Genomic DNA, 25,364 nt, shown 5'->3' on the forward strand with positions numbered 1-25,364 from the left:
ATAGTCCGATGTTTCGGTTCCCGTGTATACCACCTTTTTTATCTAGCTGTGATGGTGCTTCTCTAGTGCAACATCGAATATACTTAGCAAAGCACATTTAGATAGATCAGAAAAGACCTTTGATAGATATATTCTACTATTGCCATTAATTTACACTCCGTTTTTTGTGCGGCTAGTATACATTAATTTTTCTATTATCCAGAACTGTCACAGCTTTTTAAATCCGGGATTTCCTTTAATTTTGTCATTTGTTTTCGTGAGGTAAACTCATTGTTTCATTGTAGCTGAAGGTCTTAATCGACTAAAACTACAAGTCGAGTCAAGTACGAGACACTGAAGACGGCCTTACTGCTGAGATCGAAATACGTATCTGACTAAAACCAAACTGTGTAAAAAAACGGAGTATACATTTACTGGCATTCAGTTCCCGCACTTTTTTTTTCTATTTCGGATCTCTCTCCTATGAGTACTAATATGTTTTATCAATTACTTTGTAACGCAATTGACGAAATATTTCTCGGGTACCAAAGGACGTATGTGATTTTGTGAACAAAGATTCAAACGTTGATTTCTCCAATCTGATAGCACTCCCATGCAAACTATCACCACATGCAGATAGGGAGGCTTCGGCTACCTTTTTGTGGGTTGGGTTTGCCTTGGAGTGCCATCAGTTTGGTTAGATCGACGTATGAATCTTTGTTTACAAATCCACATACGTCCTTTTGAATAAGTACCCGATATTTATTAAATATTTGTAACAGCCTAACTGAATAGTTTTGAATACATTTAAATACTCACAAAATATATGATAACCAATTTATTTGAAATAGGTGAGTTTACCTGTAATGAAAAAATAAAAAGAATAATGTTAGTTGATATATTCATATTGGAAACATGATCCTCAAATTGATTTCTTATATTGAACAGATTCCTATTCCTAAGATTCCTACTACGTTAAAGCTGTAAACGATTCCAGAATATTGATTAACCCATATTTAGCTCATTTCATACGTTTCGGATATTAGTTAAACAATGTTCTGTATTTTCTTCTTCTTCTTCATTTTGTTGGCTTTACATCCCCCACTGGCACTTTGCCACCTCGCAGCTCAGTGTTCATCTAGCACTTCCACAGTTATTACCCGCGAGGTTTCATTTTTACATTCATATCTCATGAGGCTAACACGATGATACCTACTTTTATGCCTAGGGAAGTCGAGACAATTTCCAAACCGAAAATTGCCTAGACCGGCACCGGAAATCGAACCCAGCATGGTCTTGCTTAATAGCCGCGCATTTTTTCGCTAGGCTAAGGGCCCCATTCTGTATTTTAACATTTGGAAATTGAACCAGAAAATCCAATTACAGAAAATCCAAGAACAAATGCCATGATATCTGTAGTTTGAGTATTAATTTAATAACATTATAAAATTGCGAACTGTTTGTTCGGTCCTATGAAGGTTGCAATAATAATTAAACTTGTACGATTAAGAAAGCTTCCACTTGAATAAAAATGTTGTGAAATTCGTTCTAGTTATCTAATTCGTACCATTTGTCAAATTGTCTGATATCACCAATTTGTCAAACTTGTCCGATTTGTCTTATATTTTTAATTCGTCCACCTCATTTGTTATATATAATAGATATATCTAATTATATTATAATATTATAGATATCTAATAATATTATAATAATAATATAATAATAATATTATAGATATATCTAATTTGGTATGGTAATGGTAAAGTCATTTTTGTAACATAGTCAATATTCATCCGATTTCCCAAAACATGTACTCAAAATCCTACAATATACCAATTTTTGTTGAGGCCAGAACACATGATTTTCATTTGCAAGAATCAAACTACAGTGAATTGGTTAAAGGCTATGATTTCTGACATCAAACCGTGGGAAACCGCATATCTAATCACATTTGATGAGGAAAAATAACCTGACGTGAAATCTTACAAGGATTCTTTCTGCGCAGTGTGGTAGACTCAACCGAGGAAATCCTTGCATTAATAGAAAGTCAGAATGACGGGGTTCATGGAGAATTTCAAAAAGGTACACGGTAAAACAATATCACGTGGAACTTGTGTTCACCGTTGATGCTATATCCATGAAAACTCTTGAAGATTGTGAATTCAATGGAATGAATGGAAGAAAGCTTTTCCAAAACTCGATGATACAAACCAAAATATCAACAAATAGGGGAACTGTTCTGATCTCAATCTCACTGTACAGTGTATATATTATATCCATCTCATCGCTAAACAAAGAAATACGGCACCAAATTCGTCGCTTCTTTTTGTCAACATGCACTGCTGAAAAAAATCACAAAAATAATAAACAAACAAAATTCCTTTCCATTGCTTTGTTTTTGATAGGATGGAAATAGGAGCTATGAGATGAAGTGGCGAACCGTTCCCCTATGTGGGCGAAAAAGACACAGCCAATACTACACCTAGTCCCAATGTCCACAATAAAGCTTTGGACGTTGATATGTGCGAGGAGAATCAACCTGAAACAGAAGTTAATAGTACTGGTCATGGTAAGATTGTGAATTTTGATGCTTCTACAAGTGTTGATATAAGTTTCCCCAAAACAGATCAGCAAATCCCAGGATGCAGCGGAACAAAGGAAGCAGTGGCATTGAACACTATGAGGCCTAAAAACCCGAAAAGTGATTCAAACACAAAAGGGACTCATCATATTGCTGCCATTTCGTTAGAGGTGCCAACCACAAAAGGAAAAACGGTGCTTTTAGGGGAAGGGGGGGCAATATGCCCTAGCTAAGCAAACACTGCTTTATTGTCTTCTTTTGTAACGCTATTCATGCACAGATAAAAATATGTTGTGATTTTAAATGTATTTTAATGCACATATTTGGAGCATGCAAATAAACGTAACATTCAATCGATTGCACTGTTCTTTTAAATCGATATAAATTTAAACGGAGCTTGCTTGTAAAATTCAATAAAATTTAATTGAATATCAAATGTTAATTCGTTTGATGGAATAAGCTGCAATTTTACACGTCGTTGAATTTTCAAAATTATTTGCTGATGAGTATTTTTATATTATGCATCAGTTAAACAAGATAGCTAGTTGATGCCATTCAAAAATTGTCAAAAATCTCAATCATATTGATAACATTCACATTTCAAAAAAGTGGTGATATTTTGTTGTCGGAAAACTCATGAGGCAAAACGCCTTTTAGCTGGCAGCTCCTAGGGAACAAAGCACCACGCATCGGCGAATCAGCATTCTGGTATGGATAGTCCATGGAGACGCAAGTACATTGTAGCACAGAGAACAGACATGGATCCTCGTACAAAATTTCGTTAAAAACGTGTGTAAAAATTTAAATCGTACCTCAGCGCCGCCAACGCAGGCTGCCCGACATAAAAACTCAATCTCACTAAGTGATGGCGTTGGCATACACTACATAAACAATGTAGTGCTGCCACCTAGGAGCGAGCCTAGGAGCAATTCGGAATGAACACTAGCGCTAAAAAGTAAAACACGGTAAATTTTAACCATATTTATCAGCACACTAGCACCGCGCAACGGGGGCATAACGACATACTTTAAAATGACCAGTACAAACTTTTACACAAGTCCGCGAATGAAGATAAACGTCTGTTCTCTGTGATTGTAGGTTAGTGCCACTAGGGCGTTTTGCCTCGCCAAAATGTTAGATGTTTCTTCAAAATGTGGAAATTTTCGGTTTTTTCGACCTTCCCATACACTATTTTGAAACTTTTTTCGCCTAACCTACATAATTTTAGATCTAGTTTTGTTACGGACATCTTAATGACGGTAAATATGAGGGAAACCACAAAATGCGTTTTGCCTCGGGAGGGCGTTTTGGGGCCTCTTTCCCTAGTGGCATCTGCTTATTTTCCTGGTGATATTGAAGCCAAACCTCCGCCGGAGGTTGCAGCGTTCATTTCCTACTGCAAAAGCCATAATAAGGCTTTTATTATCGGATGTGATGCAAATGCCCACCACACAGTATGGGGAAGTTCTGGAATCAACAAAAGAGGTGAGTCATTTTTCGATTTTATTTCTCAATGACATATGTAATAAGGGAAATTCTCCCACGTTCGTAAAGCAAGTGGTTTGGTTCGGGAAGTGGTTTCAGATCTAACAATTTGTAATTCTGTACTCTCTGATCAAATAGTAAACTGGTATGTTTCTGAGGAAATGTCTATGTCTAATCATTAGAGTGGGGCGCAGTTGTATGGAAAAACGCAAACTTCGTCCGATCAAGTGAGATCAAGGTTTTTCTGAATCGTTTTGGGACCCCAATCAACTGTGCAAAATATGGGCTCGATTGGTTGCAACCTCGCATGCCGCATCGCGTTTTAAATTTACATGGAGTTTAGTTTGGAAAACGTACTTTTTTACATTTTTGCTCTTAGCGGCTTCAATTTATCATTAGTCACGTGACTCAATACGTTAGCATCTAGTCTGGAAGATGCCGAAAGACTTTGCCGAAGAAGATACGTAGCTAAAAGGTCTACAAAAAATGTTATTACGTTTCGAAAATTGATTGTGTAAACCATATGCAAGAAATCAATGTTTCTGCCAGCACTACCGGCAGGGTTGTTAATCGATAAATTATCGTCGGTAAATTAACGCCAACTTCGATAACGATAATGGTTGTACGATGATGCTTCGTTGACGATTAAGTGAGCGTTGAATTAACGTTATCGTTATCGAGTATTCGTTGATTCATCGATAATTATCGAGTTAACTGTAACATGTACTACACAGTTAAAATAACAAATACCCACTAGTTGAGTTTGCAACATCTATTTAAAGTATCGTATCGCCTTACAATATTCAAAAACTCTCTTAAATACTGGAATTCAAAGATGGGATTCAAAGATGTCACCGAATTGACCAACACATTATTTCGGTCAATTATTAAATTTCATACAGAGTCGCAGTTGTCCATAGTAGAAAATCTGAGAGCATTTTTAATGTCTACACTTATGTTTAATCTAGCAAGATTAACAAAACTTCTATTTGCAAGATCCGGAGCACCCAGTTATATGATTATTTTATGACTCACTGACAAACATATTGAATAGGCGACGAAGTTAGTCCACCAATCTATAGAAGTATGTTTATTCAATACTGATGCTCTATGCCTGGAATGCAGCACTAAAGATCGCTGCATCAAATAAATTTCTAATAGGGGAACAGACGGCTTTGGCAAGTTTGGGCCAAATTCGAGCATAATCAGTCATAAAAAACCCCCCTGCCAATAATAGAACAAAATCTGCCAAAGCCGTCATTACCCCTATATATTGCCTAGGAGTTCCGATTCCAGCTGGATATTCTTGCTTATACGATAAGGAATAAGGATTGACAAAGGAAAGTAATCAGGTGGTTTCAGTAGGAAGCGTACTTATGTTTATGAGTCTCTGTCTCAGAGAATTAAGTCCGCCTGGGTAGAGCAATTTTCCGCGGTCTTCTTATCGGAAAACTGCAAAGCTGCATAGTGAAAAAAAAATCACTGAACCACCTACAGAACACCTCACTTTTGTTTCGTTTCATAGAGTAGCAGGTATTCAGCATTAATTCTAGAGTGCCACGCTTCAATAAAAATTAGCTCTGGTTAATCAGTTGCAAACAACTTGTTCCATTCTCGGCTTCTGTCAAAAATTTACACCAACTTCATTCCCGTAATAGTAGCCCCATTATCGCAAAATTATAGAGTTAACTTACATTAAATTATCGAACTTCGATAATAATTCAGTTGATTCATCGTTATCGTAGCAACCGATAACGTTGATCACAATCAACTTTATCGGCGATAACGATAAATTAACGATTAACAACCCTGTACCGGACAACCTATGGTTCTCGAAGGGCAAAACCCATCTTCCTTCTCGTCGGTTTTTTTTTCTTTGTGAAATGATTCCGGATAGCTCCCATTAGCTCTAAAGCCCTATAAGATCAATTATTTTGAAATAATACTCAGTTAATTTATTGGTCTACGTAGTACGGCAGTGCTGGCAGAATAAACGATTTTTTTCATATGGTTTGAACACTCAATGTTCTAAGCGTTATAACTTTTTTCGTGGACGTTCCAGCAACGTGCCTTCTTCAGCAAAGTTTTTCGGCATCCTTTGAGTTATACTTTAACGCAATGTGCCACTTGGTTTACGATGAACTGAAGCCTCTAGTAGTAGAAATGCAAAAATATACGTTCTCCCATACTAATTTCCATACAAACTTCAAACGCGATGCGGAAAGCGAGGAAGCAACCAATCGGTCCCAAATTCTGCACGGTTGTTCAGGACCCAGAATGGCTTCGAAAAACCATTGATTTGAAAAAATGACCATGACGCCCCACTCTACTAATCATAGACAAATCCTTTTTGAATACGCAACCAACATATTACAAAAAGAATCATTCAAAATTGCTGAAAAAAACAACCTGGGAGTTGTACAATTCAAATCTAAAAATTACAAAAGGCGGAAAAATTGATAGCTGTCTCAGACTTGAAGAAGCAGCGGATTACAATACAAGCTGTTCTACAAAGAAATGATCCTCTAACAGAGACAGAGGCGCGGTCACCTTCCAAGATGTGCGTAGGACAATTAAAAAGATTTATCAAACAGGAGAAAAACGAATTTGACAGGAATAACTTAAGTGTAAATTTCGATTCTATTAAAAAAGCTATATTCTCCTTCATAGTTCATGATTGGCCGAGAATCAACTATTCTGTACATGCTTTAGAGTTTCATAAATTCAAAACCAACAACGATGCCGGTTACGCCCTTACAGTCAATTTGGGATGAGAAGAAGAAAATAAGTTCAACACTCATTGTTTCAAGAGACCAATGAATCCTCTGCATCTCCGTGTGCACCACGGGAAAGGAATAATTGGTTAGTTTAGAAGAATCTTGGTAAGCGATCAAAAAATCATTATTTTGAATTTTATTGATGTGTTTCGCTTGATGAGCGATAGCACTATTCTAAATCTACTCAGCGCAATGCACGGCCGACGGTCTATGCGTCCTGAGAAGAATCGTTCCTCTTCCGATCAAATCATGCGCTCTGCAGAATCATGATCTATCAAACACTAAATTATTTATCTTGTTTGTTTCTCGACGAGAAAATAACCACGCACGCCCATTGCCTTTTGTATTCTGAGGAGGGTCGCGCTTTTTTTTCGATCGAAACGACGGGTACCACAGAAGCACGGTCCATCATGCTTCTGCATTCTCATAATGGTAAGCTATAGCATAGCTGAGAAAAACTTTATAAATGTTCTCACTGTAACACTCTGTAATCTAAGCTACTTTTAAGAAATATCTTAAGGTTTAAAGAGATATCGCCGGGTATAATACTCAAATTATTCAAGACAATCTATGCAGATTTTTACTGTTGTCAACCGGATATCACTATCTTTCTAACTATCTGGAATCCATTGGAATTTCGGAAGGCTAGAGACCACACAAGTAACTTTGAATCAATGATATGGAAATGCTAATATCATCTTCCAAACTTAGACGTACATGTTCATGATAGAATGCATCCATCAACTTTGAATCGTCCAAAAACCTTACAGGATTATCAAATCTCGTAAAGGATTTTAAGAAATCTTTATGAATCTCACAGAGTATTTATGCCATTATTTATGGCACTCCGGATTTCGGACTTCCATTTCATGTAGTGAATGTAAAGAGAACAAATGTACATTTTACATTGTGTGATTTCCCAAGAAACTTTTAGGAATTCAAAAAATGTACTTTTAAGAATATTTCTGACTCACCAAGGACCATTACAGCTTTTAGACAGTTTTCAACAAAATGCACGAAATACCAGAAAACGGTAAAAAAAGGATTAGACTTCTTGGGGAAAACCTTCAGACGTCCTTGAATCAATGTTGGATGTTCTGGAATCATAATAAAATCTCGAGAGACTGTTTAGGGAAAAATCTTTTCAAAACCCAGATTTTTTTTGAATATTAGCAAAATCCTTTGATTAGCTCTGAAATCTTTCTTTAACTAATATACAGATTCTTGTTATCTAATATCTGCATCAATATTCAACTTGATATTTAGTATTAAAGTTTTTATCATAATCATGGGTAGGACAATGCTTCGAGTGTCCCACCCAAGTATTTTCATGCGTAGGACATGTCCTACGTGTCCCACCCACTCCCGGCACCACTGAACAGAGATGTGTCCTGGCAGATTAGAAAAGCTACGAAGAAACGCTCGGAAATTGTTAAACGCTCGGAAATTGTTAAGAAAACAAACAAAAGATTTGTCACATTACAGAAAGGCTTTGACTGAATATAGTAGAGAAATAAGAAAATCAAAACGGCTTAATTGGAGACATATACATATGTGAAAACATAGAAAGCACTTCTGAAACGGCTTGACTACAAAAAGTTCTCTCCAAAGAACTATGGAACTTTGAAAATGAAAAATGGTTGTTATACAACTACATCAGAAGAGTTTTTCAAGATTATGATTATGATTTTCCAGGATCACTTCCTGTTGGTAATCGAACACAAAATTATACCTGTGGACAATTTTCATTAATAACCTCCTTTACGCATAGCAAACTTCCTAGATTACAAGGCTCGACTGATGGAATGGAAACGTCCAATGAAGAGACCAAACATCTGGCAAATTTAATATTTACTAGCTCCAAAATTGAATGGGCAATAGATTCTTTTGGACCTTTCAAATCTCCTAGATTGGATAGCGTTTTCTAGCACTTATACAAAAGAGTAAAACTTTATTAGTACATGTCTACAAGTCTTGAGTACAAGTCCGTACAAGTACAAGTACAAGTCGATACCTAATTTTCAAAACAAACAAACAAAACTTCGTAAACAAAGATTCAAACGTCGATTAGATGAATCTGAAAGCACTCCCACGCAAACCAAGACCATCATTCCCCAAGCAGCACAACTTGTTTCACTACAGAACATTTCACTGTGTTGCAATTATTCGGAAAGAAACAATCTTTGCGTATGTGCCATCAAATATAACTCTCTTGCAATCTAAAAAGCGCAAGAGGTGGAGCCTACGGAAACATCCTTCGATTGCAGTAAAATTGCAATAATGTTGCAAAACACTACAACGGAAATAAATAAAATAAAAATATAAAACTGGATTCGATTTATGGATCTTGTGATTGATAGTCCTTCACTCTACCACAGCACCATTCAACACTTCCAAGGGACTGCATGTTGACTCACCATAAAAACCATACGATTTTGAAGTTTTATTCTCGAGTTTTCTGTTACTTGATTTCACCATCACCGGAAAAAATGTGTGTTGTCAAAACGTTGAACAATGTTAAATTAAACATGAAGACACACTCAACTTATCTGCAACTTAATTTAAACAAACAAAAAAATTTTGAAAGACGCATTGAAGTTACATGGGAAAAAATATGCAACTTGATGATTTTGTTTCGTGTTTGAAACATAAATTGCAGTATTCTTTGGTTGTTTGTTTCCAAATGTCAAACACGTATTGCATTGTAATGTTAATGAAACATTGATCACAACTCGAACGTTTTTGACATCTTGATGCAACTTTTTCGTGCTTTGATGTGTTTCCAATGCCTTTAATGAAACTGAATAGAAACAAGGTGCTTTTTGGAAGATGTTGCGTGTGCTACTTGGGTCGTAAGTGAAGGCATCTGCTACCTGTTGATGGTGTTGGTTTGCGTGGGAGTGCTTTCAGTTTCGTCAAATCAGCGTTTGAATGTTTGTTTACGAAAGCAGATAAGTCGTTTTGAAAATTTTGTATTGAAATCAAGTAGTACAAGTCTTGAAAATCTTTTCAATTTTTTTATTATGTTACATTCTTCACGCATGTAGGCAAGTGCGGGTGGTTTTCATACCAAAAGTAAATAAGAAAGATATGTCTTCACCAAAGTCTTTCAGACCAATCAGTCTATCATCAGTTTTTCTGAAAACAATGAAGAAACTTATTGATGAACACATCAAATCTGAAATTCTTCAAAACAAACCATTGACTAGAGCACAATTTGCCTACCCTTTTATGGTTCTTCATTTACTTGTTACAAAAATAGAAAAATCCCTTTCAGTAAGACGAATTTCGCGCCAACTCGACCAGCGGTTGGCAGCACCATCTCAGAATCGGATGAAACTTGGTGGGCATAAAGATATGGTATTTCTAAGCCACTCTGCATACTTAGTTTTTCAAAAATTGTCAAGAGTAACATTTGATGAGAGCCTAATTTTTTTTCATGGATTTTTTATAAATCGATGTAACTCTAAAATGACAAGACCTACAAAAAAGTGTTGTATGGCGGACTGTCGTGAATTCCCAGAAGTTTTTTGGAAAAATTTCCAAGAAATGAAATACCGATTTCTACACTGAAAAAAATTAATTTTAAAAATTAAAATCGATATTACAAAAAAACCTCATCTCAGAAATCGATGAAATTTTTTCTGCAGATAGGTATTTTAATTATCTAACTTTTCTGGGAATAATGTTCCTGTGACATATTTAAGGAAAAAAGTTTTTCTAACAAAAACTTTTTTCATGTCCATATTGAGTGAAAATTTATCAGCGTGTTTTATGCCTACAGCGCCAATTATAGGTTCAGCAGCCTATCATCAACCAACGACACATTTTGGAAGTATAAAAAATTGTTTAGGAAGCAATTTAGCATAATCTAACACAGAGCATTAGTGATTAATCATAGATTTAATCATGATTAATGAATAATGGGTTATTTAATCATTATTCATTAATCATAATCATTCAAAAAACATTAATACATCATTAATCACTAATCGTCAATCATAGAATTTTACATTCAATCATTAATCACTACTCATATTCATAACTGTTTTGAGTTTATTCATTAATCATCAATTTTAATCATTGCATAAATCGCTTTTATTCATTAATCTTTAATCATGATTATATTAATTTTGTACCTTTGATTAACCAAATACGGTCGATAGGTTACTTGTTTATTGACCACTAAGCAAATCGTTCAATTTAATTATTCATAATCATTAATCATCAATCATAACGATCGTTAATCATTAATCATACACATATTGTATCAACATTTAATCACGATCGGTAATCGTTAATCATACTCCAAACGTTTTATTCATTAATCATAATCGTTAATCATTGTCAAAAATTAATTTAATCGTTAATCATAATCATTAATCATTGTCAAAAACGAATAAATCATTAATCATAATCATTAATCATAGAGTTGAATGATTTAATCATAACAAATTTAATCATTCATTGGAAACCTTATTCATTAACGCTCTGATCTAACATTAATGTGGACCAACATTTGGAAAGGGCGTATATTTTCCTAGATTGCTTATATCAATGTTACACACAAATGACCAGATTTCTGAAACAGAAGTCTGAAACATAAAAGAGCGTTTCGTTCACCGAGAAAATAAATTAATGAATGTAAAGATTAAAATTGGTTTAGCAAAAATAAAAATTGGAGGTCGATTTTTTTTATCAAATAAACATTTTGATTCCAAACGATGAAGCTCAGTAGGTAATTTCATTAGGGGGATTTCCCATTCGCCCATTCGTACAACTCCCGAGGAGTCTTAATAGTATTCCCATCAATTGCTTCGCAAGGGCCTTTTCCGTGCGATGTTGTAAAAAAGTGCCATTCTACTTCTAAGCCATGTCTTGAATTTAAATCACACAGACTTGCAAAGTTCCTTTTATTTTTATAATGTGCTGCAGCTCACCCAGACACAAAAGTAATTTTTGTAAAATCGATCGACTGTTTCAAAAAGTCAATTAATTTTGAAATGAATAAGTGAACAGCTTTTGTGACATGGGTCATTACTTCTGATTAATAAAGCTAACGTTTTCTAATTAGCCGTTTCTTTTGAAGTAAACTTCGAATGGATGTATTGTTGCCTGGGAATTATTCCAACCTTGAGCAGCATTTTGGATAATGAATGGATAATTTTCAGATAAATCTAACAGTACAAGTGTATTGTTGTTTGCAAATAATGTCATAAGTTATAAGTTTATCAATTTTTTCAATAAAATACGATACAAAATCATTTACAGGCTTTATAACGGTTTCTAAATTACACCGTTCAGTGGTTGGCCTTTGCTGAAAAACAACATCTTCTTTTCCACTATTACAATTAAATATCACTTCAGTTTCGTTTCGGCAACATTGCCCGTTTCCAAAGTAATTATTTTTTTGTAATTGTTTTTAAGTTACTTCGATACAAAAAGTCAAATAAAACATAAACCCTTTTCAAATGTTGGTCCACAATTATGTTAGATTATGCTAAATTGCTTCCCAAACAAATTTTCATACGTCCAAAATGTGTCGTTGGTTGATGATAGGCTGCTGAACCTATAATTGGCGCTGTAGGCATAAAACACGCTGATAAATTTTCACTCAATATGGACATGAAAAAAGTTTTTGTTAGAAAAACTTTTTTTCCTTAAATATGTCACAGGAACATTATTCCCAGAAAAGTAAGATAATTAAAATACCTATCTGCAGAAAAAATTTCATCGGATTCTGAGATGAGGTTTTTTGTAACATCGATTTTAATTTTTAAAACTAATTTTTTTCAGTGTAGAAATCGGTATTTTATTTTTTGGATATTTTTCCAAAAAACTTCTGGGAATTTCACGACAGTCCGCCATACAACACTTTTTTGTAGGTCTTGTCATTTTAGAGTTACATCGATTTATAAAAAATCCATGAAAAAAAATTAGGCCCTCATCAAATGTTACTCTTGACAATTTTTGAAAAACTTAGTATGCAGAGTGGCTTAGAAATATCATAGCCTTATGCCCACCAAGTTTCATTCGATTCTGAGATGGTGCTGCCAGCCCCATAGAAGGGTTGGCGCGAAATTCGTCGTAAAGGAATTGCTATTAGCAACATTCATTGATATTGAAGGTGCCTTCGATAACTCATCTTTCACATCTATCTGAAATGCTATGATGCATCATGGTTTTCCCAAGGTCTTAATTGAATGGACTAAAAAGGTGCTACCTCAAAGAGAAATATCGACAGTCTCGGAGAATCAACAGTAAAAGTAACAGCTGTAGAGGGCTGTCCGCAAGGAGGAGTGCTCTCGCCTCTACCTTGGTCTTTTGTAGTAGATGATCTTCTTTCAAACTTACAGCATAATGGTTTTTGCCTTTCTCGTACAACAAAGTTGTACCAGAAGGCTATAATTTCACTCCAAAAGCCAAATTTTGATAGAAGGCTCGGAGACCCATAGTGTTATATACCAATCGACTCAGCTCGAAAAACTGAGCACATGTCTGACTGTGTGTGTGTGTGTGTGTGTGTGTGTGTGTAGCCCAGGAATTTTTATTGTTAAACACGTTTCATATAGAAGGACTTGACCGATTCGAGTGCAACTAGTTTCATTCGACGGAGAAACTTTCCTAGTTGGACACTATTGTTTTTGTTTGCTAATAACTCATTCGATTTGAATAATATTTCTATTTTTCTTTTAACAAATACGCTGTTTACATGCACACTTTAAGTCATTAATCAATTTAGCCATGACGCAATCCATTACTCTCATAATAATTGCTTAAAAATTACTCAATTATTGAGTCATTTATAAGCAGCGTGATAGAGTTGCATCAAATATTTTAACCGCCAAGATGTAGGCAATTAGCACAGCATTTACAACATTAATTCGAATCCAACATATCGAATCGAGAAAGGCATAATCACCACTTGGGGATAAATTTGGGTTTTTAGTTATTGGATTTGCTGACATTGTTATCATAGTCCGTGGTAAATTTGATAAAAATGTCTTCGAGAGAATGCAACCTGCATTGAATTACTCACTGTCATGGTGCAAAGATAAAGGACTGAATTTAAATCCTACAACAAATTTCATTCTTCAACGCTCTTCTTATGTGAGACAAATTTATCATTGTCTTTTCATACAAAAGTAATACTAGACAGCAAAATCTACTACTTCTATAGAACAGCAAATATTAAAGGCTTGGGGATGTAAAGGCTAAAAATGGGGATTAAATCCGAAAATGATACACTGGTAAAACACAACAAAAACCCCCCATCAAAAACACAACAAAGAACGGCTCAAGTTACACTTGGTAAACTGTAAGGGATTGCCACCTTATCTATCACAGGATTGCAACATACTTTAAACCCTAAGTGAGTTAAATAATTGATTGGGCCAATATTCTTTAATAGCTAATATAGTTCAAGAGTGCATCCTAACGTATTTCTTCTGTTCGTACCAGATGTCTGATAAATAAGCATTGGAATTAAATTCAACCGAATGACATACATTTGCCTTAGTTTGCCCTCGTCATCCCGCAACCGAACGCATGAAGCTAATAGAAGAAGGCTGACCGTTTCCCTCGCCATTCGCTGCTGTCTGTGGTGAGACTTGAACATTCCACTCACTTGACCGCATGAATGCAAATTCGAAAGGGTATAAGTGTCTGCCGTTGTTACTTGCAATTATCAGCAATTATAACTACAAACAACAAGTGGAGTTTTTTTTCTGCCGCAGTCGCGTCGATTGATTGCCTACAACGACGCTGACGAAGCCGGTTTCCTCTCTGTTTACAATATGTCCGTTGCTGGACCTTTACTAGCTAGAAGGAATGTACCTCTAACCTATTGGTTTGATCGAGCCGATCGCCGTTCGCGTTAATTTGTTGTCGGTTTCGCAACCGACCCATCTAGAGGTGCATTTTGTGTGAATTTGTTCAGCGGACCACCCTTTCACTCGTTATGGGAATTCCACTCGAATGAGCAATATCACAGCTACCTTGTCGTTCCAGTTTTCTAATCTCGCTGGGATGTTGATCAAATTCGTTGAAGACGAGCTGAATTGCCCTACCGACAGTGACTTAGCTAGATAAACACTCACATCACGTGGTGATCTCATCGCACTCTGTTTGATAAACATGCCCACACTGCAAAAAAATTTGACTTCTACTGGTAATGTAATCAATGAAACTAATGTAAATGCAGATCATGTAATCGTTTTCTCAATGTAATTATGCGTTGAAAATCATGCACATAAACAGAGCATGATTCAAACCGTATAAATGCATTACCTTACCATTATTACTACACTCTGTTGACAACAATACTTTATTCACCATGAAAATTCATTTATAAACCATTAAGTTTACATGATATTATGTGAACCGAAACAAAAGATGGCCACGCTTGCGACGATCTCGGTAGAATGTAAACAAAACAAACAATTCCATCACAGCAGCTGCAAATGCAGCGGGAAACCTTCGTTTTCGACCACAGTCATATACTAAAGTGAAGATTTTCCATCACGACTACAAAGCAACATCCATTATGCTGCATTTCATCGGTGTACTTCATCAGGCGTTTACTAAAATCGTTGGAAAATCTTCGAACTCTTGCACTTCATCCATCAGTCAGATTTTCCCCCTGACGATGCGCATGTGTTTACTCAGAACATGTAAATTTACATTACCAAGACAGCACCCGATCACGACGGGTTCGATACTGGTATATTTGAATCGTCATAACTCAGAACCTGTTACTCTTTGGGCAACATTGGATTCAAGAAGTGAAGACGGTAGAGTGGTATCAGAACGGGCTATCACTCTGCGGACCTGAGTTCGATTCTCATGTTAACCATTTTTTATTTATATAGCATAAAATAGAACATGTAAACTTAAAACAACTCAAAAATTTGGGATGTTAACAGATGTAAAAATAAAATGAAATGTAAATTTCTATTGTTTATCATGCTCCAATTATGTGCATGACATTTGATGTAAATGTACATGATTCGTTCGAACAGTGCATATTACAACGCAATGAATGATGCAAAGGCACTTAAAATGGATGGAGCTCTCGGTTCGGCTAAATCTCAAGTGCGAAAAATATGCAAATTCCGAAAAACTGAATCGACTATTTTCCGGCGAAAGCAACTGAAGTCCATTCACGAACAGGCACGATCCGATCGAATTTCTTCTCGGCAACTGGGACTTTTCTTTGCGATCATGAATAGCATCGCTGTCGGAAAACAGCAGACTCTAGAATTACTTTTGCCAGTGATTCTCACTTGAACACCGCTTTAAAATACGGTTAATCGTCTGTACTTTGTTGTTTTTGGCTCATTTCCGAAACATTGGTACCACATCCAGAAAATGGAGGACCCCTGTCCCATAATGCATTATGATGACACAGGTCATTTGGTGGAACTTAATTGTTTTCTCTGGACAGCACGGACAAGAGCAGCAGCAAGTACCATCACCGCACCGTCCCGGTACGATATACATATAGGGTCTTAATTAGCATTACAGCACACACCGCAATACCATCCATCAAACAGAGTAGCAGCACTAAAGCGGTACTCAAAGCGCAGTTTCGACTAAATCAAACAGGTTCTCGTGTTACATCCTGGAACAAGCGACCAAGCAATTCAGAAGAGATAAAAAAACCGCTTTATGACCGTAATTAGAGATATTATACCTTCGGGTAATGGTTCACACACCAACAAGATTGAGTGGGTTGATGATCCTCGTCCCTTCCCGTCCGTTCGAACCGCTTCACTTCGCGTGTCAATTCCTATGATCCAGTTCTGGTTTGGCCGCTCCTCGAGCGTTCTGATGACTTAGTTATATCCCGAACCCGACCTGAACGCACAAGAAGTACAAGATCGCATGCATGCATACAAGCAAGTACCAAACGAGAACGGGATCCTAAGTAGAGATTGCGGGAGGTCTCTCCCGTTGCCGTGTTGGTTCGATCGAAACTGGTCAACGCAGCCAACATGGGGGGAGCGGTGACGGTGAAATGAGGTTAAACTGAATTACAAAAAACGGCTTTTTATTTGCATTCCGGAAAAGAGCTTTACAATGACGGTGGTTCTGGCTGATTCAGAATGTGTATTAACAACAATTTGAAAACATTTTGCAGCGAGTTGTTGTCGTTTTTAGTCAAACCTCAATAAGTTAATAACAAATCAGAGTCAAGAAGGTGCGAATAAACATTCAATTAAATGGAATCGTGACGAACTTATGAAACACTTTTCCCAAGTATTTGAAATCCTTATATCATTCGCTTTTGGCAAAAAGCCCCCTTTTTAAATTCCAGTCATAATTACAGTTATTCTAGCATAAATTAATTACCATAATTGCAGTGACCAACAAGGTCCAATTACGATGTGGTAACTGCTCTAAATCGAATCAAATCCGAATCGATGCGCCTTGCCTGAATGTCGAATATGGAAAGCAGAGCTCGCAAAAATCGTGGCAATGTTAAATATGGACCGCTTGGTAGTGAAACAGCTATGGTACCTACATCGATTAGTTGCCAATAGTGTGGGCCCAATGCTAGTCCGTGGTTGAAACGGGCTACTCATGCAAACTGCGAATCATCATGCGGAGGAAGGGGAGGAAGATCCATTTATGAAATTACCTTTGAATCATCTGCTCCTCCATACAATTAGGTGAAGGCTGATGAATGCTTGACAGCATTACAAATTTGATACTTGGTTAGATTTGCATCGTACTGGTGGTTTGATTTGAATTTTTAAACTGTAATTCAAAGCTATTATTTAGGAGTTTTCAAAATTTGCTTAAAAAAGTTGTAATTTTCTACTAGCCCTACCCGGTGAATAAGAATAGAGAAAAATATCTTCATTAATTTATTTCTTCACAAATATCCCACCATGTCCCAAATTGTTATTTAATAGAAATATGCTTCCAACAATTGTTTGTAAATTGTTTAATTTAAAAAAATGATGAAATTTTGATTAAATTTAACTATTTTAAAAGTTTTTCTTAGACAGTTCATGAGGATTTGCATAAGGATAACAGGATAAATGCCAATGACTTTCTTAAGGTATATTCCGACGAATTTCCCGAAGAGATATAAAAAACCTAATCATTTTCTTTGGCCCTGACAGCGTTCGACTGGACAAATTCATATTCAGACCGTCGGAGGATTATTTGAAGACATGTCAACAGTATTTTTTTAGGTGCTTGTATTTTTTCCATGGGTGAAATGTTAGCCATTTGATATTTTTATATACATATTTTATATGAATTAGAGTTTTTTTTATTCTGAATGGAATGGCCGAATAGACCAAAGGTCATTTGGCCGGAAAAATAATTCTGCCGAATAGCCATTGGGCCGAAAATAACTTTTGGCCGAATAGTAATTTGGCCGAACAGATCATTTGGCCGAAAAGGTCATTTGGCCGAATTGGTCATTTGACTGAATACGTCATTTGGCCGAATAGGTCATGTTTCCTAGATTTATTTATTTCATCTTTGGTTTTAAACCACACAGACAACAGTATTTTAATCCTATTTTTGAAGACAAGCTTACTAACATTATAATCAAACATATCACATACATCGTTAAACAATCTACAACATCTGTCAAGTGGTTTGTTGTAACCGTAAGCAGTGCGGTGCGCCGGGGTCCAAAGCAATTGGGGATTGCGTAATCGGCGGCTAGGTTGATTTCCAGCGTTGATTGGAAGTTGATTTCCCGGAGCACGCTACTGCAGTCAATGTTATCACGGATCATGTCAAAAATAAAAAGTCGTTGTAAATACGTTCTGCGTTTGGAGAATGTTTGCAAGCCAATGAGCGTACATCTGTGCTCATACGGTGGCAGGTTATCGGGATTGGTCCATGGCAGCTGTCGTAATGCGAATCTGACGAAACGTTTCTGGATGCTTTCTATGCGTGATGCATGAATCGCATGGTAAGGAGCCCATATTTGAACTCCGTACTCAAGAATGCTTCGGACCAATGAGCAGTATAATGTTTTCAAAGCATAAACATCATCGAATTGTGCAGAGTTGCGGCGCAGGAAGCCAAGCATAGTGTTGGCTTTGGAGATTGTCTTTGAGATGTGCTCGTTGAACCGAACTCAAGCAGCACACTTGTCATAGACGAGTTGCTGTATCATATCTACGACCAAATCCAGTCATATATGAGTTGCTGTAACTAAATCGAGCTGAATTGTGCTACATGGGAAGCTTACTGTCCAAGGTAAGGCCAAGATCCTTTATGGTGTTAACTCTCATAAGCGGTAACTAGTCCATCGAATAGTCAAATCTGATTGATGAGTGAACACGGGAAAAAGTAATGATTCTGCATTTGGTGGCGTTGGCTTGCATTCCGTTTATCTGACACCACGATGATAAGCGCACAATGTCGAATAGCCATTTGGCCTAATAGCCATTTAGCCGAAAATGTCATTTGGCCGAATAGGTCATTTGGCCGAATAGGTCATTTGGCCGAATAGGTCATTTGGCCGAATAGGTCATTTGGCCGAATAGGTCATTTGGCTGAATATGTCATTTGACCGAACAGGTCATTTGGCCGAACAGGCTATTTGGCCGAACAGGTCATTCAGCCGAATAGGTCGTTTGGCCAAATGTGTCATTTGCCGTCTCTTATCTCACTTCTCACTGTAAGAAGTGACGAGTCTTGAAGCAGTGAGAAGTGATAAGTGACAAATGAGGAGTGAGGAGTGAGAAGTCTCACTTCTCACTGTTTATCTCACACTTCTCACTGTAAAAAATGAGAAACACGAAGTGAGAAGTGAGATGTGAGATGTGAAAAGTGAGACGTCTCACTTCTGCCTCCTCATTTCTCACTTCTCACTGTGAAAAGTGAGAAGTGAGAAATGAGTAGTGAGACGTCTCACTTCTTACTTCGCACTACTCACTTTTCACAGTGAGAAGTTGGAAATAAGTAGTGAGAAGTGAGACGTCTCACTTTCCACATATCATTTCTCACTTTTCAAATGACCTATCCGGCTCAATGACTAACTTGGCCTAATGACCTACTCGGCCAAATGACAGGTATGGCCAAATGAAGCCTTCTCTCGGTAATTCCGATGAGCAGTAAGCAATTCGTACAAATTTGTAGGTGGTACAAGCCTATACTTCTGTATGTCTAGTTTCAACCGTCATCCATTGCGGTTGGTTTTCGTGTTCTACTTTTGTGCTGTGATTCGCACAAAAGTAGAACAATAGAATCAGTGCAGTGTCCTCGGTCTAAACAAATGTTTAGTGCAATAAAATTATATGAAAAAGTGCTACAGATGCTGAAGACGCGCGCATGTTCGTACATGCCAGGGCTGGTCAATTGTTATCAAGAGCAATGCTCTTGCCAATATTGCGATCAAGCCCATGTAAATTATCAAACATGCTCAGCGTCAGAATAATTGCGCAAAAGAGGAAAGGCTTCTGTTCCGTGTTTGCGGAAAAAAGTCATGCGATGATGCGTCAACGATATTCTCTTTTGTCATAAGACGAGTTTGTACTATCCCATTTAATTCCACCATTTGATTGTACTTTGACAGATACGTATTTCGACCTCAACAGTGAGGTCGTCTTCAGTGCCTCGTACAAGTCGAGTCAAGTACAAGTATCTGTCAAGGTACAATCAAGCACTACGAACCTTAAAAAGAAAGTGAAACTCGATCGGGAACCCAAATCAAAGAACCCTCCAGTAAAGAAGAAAGGAAGATGAAAATGCCAACGACGGTTCCAGTGGCTCCAAGAGGAAGCAATTGACCAGTGCAATGGAAACGATAAATCGAAAGATAACAACGCTGCGCCGTCAATGCACCAAAGCAAGAGTTAAAATCCAACGCATTGGGTAAATTCTATTGGATCCTGGTGCAGATGTCAAATGCGGAGAATGTTGATGCTACTTACAGCGAGTTTAACAATTTCCATGACACGCTTGTCGAACTAGTAATTGAGGATGTCTTGGAGCTACACGATCAAGCGTATGCTGCATTCGAGAACGAGTATCACGAAGTGTCGACGTACGTCGAAGAGTTGCTGAGAAGGAAAATCCAGGAGTAACATCCCCAGCACCTCAAATTATTGTTCAGCAACAACCACTGAAGGCGCCGATACCGACATTCTATGGTCGCTATGAGAATTGGCCAAAATTCAAAGCGATGTTCCTGGATGTTATGGCCAAGTCTAATGATACAGATGCCATCAAGTTCTATCATTTGGATAAAGCTCTTGTCGGGTCGGCAGCAGGAATCCTTGATGCCAGAACCATGAACGAGAACAGCTACGCACAAGCGTGGAATATTCTAACAGAGCGATTTGAAAACCCTCGGGTAATCATCAACACCCACATCCGAGGTCTGCTCTCGTTGAAGAAAATGTCGAAGGAGTCCTATCGTGAGCTGCGTCAGTTGGTAGACGACTGTTCTCGGCACATTGAATGCTGACGGTGCTTGAAGCAAGATTTCATTGGCATGTCAGAACTTATCATTGTTTTTTTTTGCTTGCCTCAGCACTAGACACGGTTACCAGGAAACAGTGGGAAACAACCATCGCTTCCGAAATACGAAGAAATGATGAAGTTCCTGAAGCAGCAATGTGACATCCTAGAGAATTGTGAAACAGCAGCCAAGTAACAATCAAAAACATGACCATCCCTCAACGAGCTGAAAAGGTATAATGGCATGTGTTTCAATTGCCTGAGGAAGGATCATCGGTTGAAAGACTGTCCATCCGACAGAAAGTGCTTAAAGTGTCACCATGTCACCATACGCAGCTACACGACGAGTCAAGAGTGAAGGCAAACTAGACGGAAAACAGGACATCCGAGTCCCATATCCCATCCGAAACAGCAATGACTTCAATTCTGAATGAAGTGCACCCTAACACATCCAAATGATTCTTGCAATGTGACCAGTGACCACATCGTTTTCCATCCAAGCCGCTCCAAGTAAGAAGATGGTTCTCCTTCTAACAGTAGTGGTGCATGTTTATGATTGCCAAGGTAAGCCTCATTGCTGTCGTGTTCTACTGGATTGTGGATCACAAGTGAACCTTATCACGAAGAAAATGGCGAAAAGCATCGATACGAAGATTTCATCAACGAATGTAAGGATTCCAAGTTCCAACATCAACATTAGTGATTGGTGCATTCCGTCTGGTTTCCAGTTAGCAGATCCTGACTTTAATATGCCACAAGACATTGATATGTTGATATGGAAATGCTAATATCATCTTCCAAACTTGGACGTACATGTTCATGATAGCATTAGAGGCGAAAGTATAGAATTGATAGTTCCGTTAGGATACGGCAGGCATGAAGAATGTTTTTATAGAAGTCGATTTGAAAGCGAGCGGAGGGCAATATTTGTGATGGCATATATCGCACGACCTTCCTTCTGCCAAGCTCCCGTATGAAGGGGGAGGGAAGAATATCAGTGTGGAAGCTGATATATCTCCACTGGCAAAAGGAAGGTGGTTTGACTTGCTCATATGCCATCGCGTGCGGAAGGATTTGCTATCGACGAGTGCTGTCTCCAAATTTCTAATATGACATCAGCATTTAGTCGAATAGGATTTTTATTGCACAGTTCTGTTTTCTCATTGCGTCCGTCTCGTCGCAACCAACTTGGCTGCCTCGGAGAGAACAAAGCAGAGAAAGGCACTGCTGCTGTACCGTCGACCAATAACAGCTGAATTGATGGATGCCCCCACCGAGGGTAGTACACTAAATTAATGATTTCGTGTGTGTTACTTCTACGTGAAGTTAAACGATTTACAATGATATGGAAATGCTAATATCATCTTCCAAACTTGGACGTACATGTTCATGATAGCATTAGAGGCGAAAGTATAGAATTGATAGTTCCGTTAGGATACGGCAGGCATGAAGAATGTTTTTATAGAAGTCGATTTGAAAGCGAGCGGAGGGCAATATTTGCATTTCCATATCATTGTAAATCGTTTAACTTCACGTAGAAGTAACACACACGAAATCATTAATTTAGTGTACTACCCTCGGTGGGGGCATCCATCAATTCAGCTGTTATTGGTCGACGGTACAGCAGCAGTGCCTTTCTGCTTTGTTCTTCCGAGGCAGCCAAGTTGGTTGCGACGAGACGGACGCAATGAGAAAACAGAACTGTGCAATAAAAATCCTATTCGACTAAATGCTGATGTCATATTAGAAATTTGGAGACAGCACTCGTCGATAGCAAATCCTTCCGCACGCGATGGCATATGAGCAAGTCAAACCACCTTCCTTTGCCAGTGGAGATATATCAGCTTCCACACTGATATTCTTCCCTCCCCTTCATACGGGAGCTTGGCAGAAGGAAGGTCGTGCGATATATGCCATCACAAATATTGCCCTCCGCTCGCTTTCAAATCGACTTCTATAAAAACATTCTTCATGCCTGCCGTATCCTAACGGAACTATCAATTCTATACTTTCGCCTCTAATGCTATCATGAACATGTACGTCCAAGTTTGGAAGATGATATTAGCATTTCCATATCATTGTAAATCGTTTAACTTCACGTAGAAGTAACACACACGAAATCATTAATTTAGCATTGATATGTTGATTGGAAATGAGCTGTTCTTCAGGATTATCTAGTCGGGCCAATACCACCTAACAGAAAATCTACCGGAACTGCGGGATACTCATCTCGGCTGGGTGTTTACCGGAGAATTAGAAAAAGAGTTTCAGCAAGGTCCATCGTATTCTCACACAATTGATCTTTTCCGTCAAAAATTGTATTTCGTGTTATTGTCTCAGTCGATTCTTTATCTTATTTAACGTCAACTTTCTCGAAGAACCCATATTTTGTTAAGCCTCTAACAAACAAAAACCGAAAAAGTGCTGCACGTGTGAATCTGTCTGAAAAATTCAACGATGATTTGTTCAAAATCGGGCGAATGTTAGGCCAATCTTAAAAAACAGCACTTTTTCTATTTCTTGTTTAAAATTTTAAAAATGCTTTGAGGCGTCAAAAAACTGGGTTCTTTAGGAAAGTTGGCCTTAAATAATATAAAGAATCGATTGAGCGTATATTTTTTTTGGCGGGAAAGGTCAATTACCGTAGAAAATGTGTATGAAGCTGTGCAACGATTTTGGGATGTGGAAAATATCGCAGTTCAAGCAACCGGATTATCAGAAGTGTGAAAATGATTTTTGATACACCCATGAATGTAACGAAGAATGGCGATTCATCGTGCAACTGCCGTTGAAGCGAAGCGTTTCTCAGCTATTTGATTGCCGTTTGCTCGCCTTATGCGATTTGTTGCATTCGGGATAAAATACTCCGTCCTTCATTCCCGAAAAGCCAAGAAAACTTCTACAGCTGGAGGAACAGTTAGGAAATGCTAACTCTACTGCAGCTCCTGTGACCTATTTCAGACTGCCTTGTATTTCATTACCAGTCTGATGTCACTTTTGCTTACAATAAGCCTCGCCTGTTTATGCGGGTCTACCCCGTTAGGCGTCGTACACTTATAACGTAAGCAATTTTTCGGGGATTTTCGAGGGGGGCCTCGCCTCCCCCATGTAAGATTTTTTTCATACAAATGATTTTTTAATTATATGATGCGTAAGAAAACGACAGACCCCCTCCTCCCATAAGTGCTTACGTAATATGGGTACGACCCCTTAGGCATAATGGACGATAGGCATAGGAGATGTTAGGCGTAATGTACGTTAGGGGTAAAGGACGTTCGTCATAAAATGCCATAGCAGCTCATGACATGAAGAAGGTAGAATTATGCCTAACGTCCATAATGCTTTACATACATTCTGCCCAACGTCGATTAAGCTTAACGTACTTATGCCTCACGTTCGTACGCCTAGCATACTCATGCCTAACGTCGCGGACCCTGCTTATGCTACCATTATCGATTGGGTAATGGATCCATGAACAAACTTCTGGCTTTTATAATCCAGCGCGTATTTAGTTGCAGTTATTTGATACATAAAAAACAATATTTGGAACAATCTCACCAAATTAGAGCATATCCGGGAACCAGACACTTCAAGCTTGAAGAATAACTGTCGCACCATTTCAGGAAGAAAAACACACAATCTTATTTACCGACCGCCGATGCCAGGAGTCAGTTAGTCACTGATGCTCAAACTTCGGCCGATTTAGATATGGAGAACTACTTCTTTGTGGTGCACCAGTGGTATGCGATGCGGCATTGCCCACGATTCCACAATTCTTTATAAACACAACACTATTGACATTCTGTTTCATTGAGGTTGAATTTTAACTCCAGAAGACACATTAAGTAGGTAAAATACGGAAAAATGACGCGAGCAGAAATTTTTCGAATTCATCCTCGATCGCGGCACACTACGATTTCAAGAGACGATGTCAGGTAGCTATCGCTTTTTTGTCCATGATCAACGATCACAGCCAGGATGCATTTGTTTTCAGCAATTAAGTGCAGAAAACTAGATAAAAGAAAAATATTAAAAATACATTTGTAGGAGCGCATCAAACCAACATGGTGCTTAATCCTGCAACTGGCCAGATCCAGATAAGC

General features: G+C 37.8%; 1 protein-coding gene across 1 annotated transcript in view; it reads right to left on the reverse strand.

The window, feature by feature from the left end:
- Window positions 1-25,364, reverse strand: part of LOC134224884 (tensin-2) — a 367,057-nt gene that overhangs the window by 314,286 nt on the left and 27,407 nt on the right. The gene's annotated exons all lie outside the window — the stretch shown is intronic.

The sequence above is a fragment of the Armigeres subalbatus genome, chromosome 1 (genome assembly GCF_024139115.2).
Source record: "Armigeres subalbatus isolate Guangzhou_Male chromosome 1, GZ_Asu_2, whole genome shotgun sequence".
Taxonomy (NCBI): Eukaryota; Metazoa; Arthropoda; class Insecta; order Diptera; family Culicidae; genus Armigeres; species Armigeres subalbatus.